We start from the raw sequence: 2,212 nt of genomic DNA, 5'->3' as shown, positions 1-2,212 counted from the left end.
TTTTGAGACAGAGTCTCACTATATAGTTCCGACTGCTGTGGAACTCAGCTCTGTAGCCCAGGCTGGTCTTGAACTCACAGTGATCCTCCTGCCTCAGCCTCCCGAGTGCTGGGATACAAGTGTGTGCCACCACATCCGGCTATTTCAGGCTTCAAGGTCTATATGAGGTCTGTTGTAATGATGCCCTCAACTCTGCTGTAATAGTTGTAAAGCAAAACTGTCATGGTCAACATATAAACAAATAGGTGTCATCATAGTGGAAATTTAATAAAATAATTCATAAAGCATCACTCCTTGACATTGGAATTTGGATCTTAAGTAATTCTTCATGTTATGAGCCCCTTACTTTTATTTATTTATTTATTTATTTATTTATTGAGACAGGATCCTGCTACACAGTTCACTCTGGCTTTGAACTCAGAGCACTCTTGTCTCAGCCTCCCAAGTGCTGGGACTTCTGGCATGCGCTGCCAGGCCTGGCTCTTACTTTTGTCTTATACTTTGACTTTTCCCCACCCATTACAACATAGAAAATCCATTCTCTGGCTTATACTTGCTGACTTCTGATATACTGGGAATCACCACTTCTGGAATAATTGTTTAGCTAAGGTTGAGAAATGAGAGCTGACGATGTAGCTCAGCAGCAGAGCAGTTGCTTAGCATGCAAGAGGTCCTGGGTTTAGTCTCCAGTGCAAAAGGTTACGGAATTTTGAAAGCTATTATTATTATTATTTATTAATTATTTGTAACACCAGGGATCAAACTCAGGATCTTGCACTTGCAAGAAAAGCACAGCACCACTGAGCTAAATCCCCAGCTCCCAAAAAATTATTAGTAGTGACTGTCAGCCAGTGCACGTCTGTAATCCCAGCACTCAGGAGGTTGAGGCAGGGGGATTGTCACGAGTTCGAGGCCAGCCCCCCACAAAAAGTAGGAATTGTGCTGCCTGTCAGTTGCTCACTTTTCAATGAATAGCTTTTATTGTTTTTCTTTTTCATATGTTTGTTCTGTATACATTTATTGAAATGTGATTTTTATGTGATTACTCTGATAACTGAAACTGTGGGCCTGAGCTGGGTGGAGTGGTGCATCCCTGTAATCCCAGCACTCGGGAGGTTGAAGCAGGATGATTCCAAGTTCAAGCCCATCCTGGGTAATTTGATGACTTAGATCCTGTCTCAAAATAAAATAAAAAACAAAAAACCAGGGATGTAGCTCAGTGAAAAGGCTCTGGTTTTAACCCCCAGTACTGGCAGGGGGAAAAAATGACCTGGATTCTCTATGTTGTGGTTTCATTTTTCTACTTTTTATTTTCTTTTACAGAAGTTGGTCCATGACAGATTAGAGATGTAAACTGGTTTTTGGCCACAGCTAGTTTGGGAACCACTGGTTAAGAAGTGCGTGCATCCAAAGGGGATCCTCAAAGTGCCATGAGCGGGTGCTGAGGGTGAAAGGTTCAGGACAGCAGGAGCAAAAGGCTTGGGTGTTCATTCAACACAGGCAGAGGACTCTAAAGGCGCTCACCATCCTGGAGCTGCACATGGTGGGCAGTTCCTCCCTAGTGGGGCATATGCTTCAACTGAGGAGACAGAATGCTCCTTCGGGTGTTCTTTTGGCCAGGGTCTGGTTCCTCTTTCCCTCCCCTCAAGAGTCACGGAAAGGACCCTGGGTTATGTTTCTGTCAACAGCCCACTGGCTGTCCTTGAGTGAGTCGATGCTTATCTGTAAAATGGGGTTCCCTCTCAGGCCTTGAGCCCCTCATCTATATATTGGAGCTGAGAGCCAGGCTTGGCTACATAGACCTGTAATACAGCACTCTAGGAGGCTGAGGCAGGAGGATCATAAATTCAAGCCCAGCCTGGACAAATTAGTGACTTAGCAAGACCCTGTCTCAAAATATAAAATAAAATAGGGCTGAGGACATAGCACCGTGCATAGGTCCTGGGCTTAATCCTTGGTACCACAACATAAACAAATGAGATGGGGTGAGGTAGTGGATTCCAAAACATGGCCTGGGTTCAGTGTTTAGCACAGGCCTGATGACAGCCTTGTAGGAGTTTGACAAATAGTTGCTACTATGAGCTCAGCTTTCAGGATTCTCAAAAATTTTATTTCTTTTAGCTCAGTGGTTGCACCACCTGCCTTACAAGCACAAGGACCCAAGTTCGATCCCCAGTACCAAAAAAAAAAAAAAAAAAAAAAAAAAAAAAAT

The sequence above is a fragment of the Fukomys damarensis genome, unplaced genomic scaffold, assembly GCF_012274545.1.
Source record: "Fukomys damarensis isolate Sample0158 unplaced genomic scaffold, DMR_v1.0_HiC HiC_scaffold_27, whole genome shotgun sequence".
In the NCBI taxonomy this organism is placed as follows: domain Eukaryota; kingdom Metazoa; phylum Chordata; class Mammalia; order Rodentia; family Bathyergidae; genus Fukomys; species Fukomys damarensis.
This window is presented reverse-complemented; position numbering follows the sequence as displayed.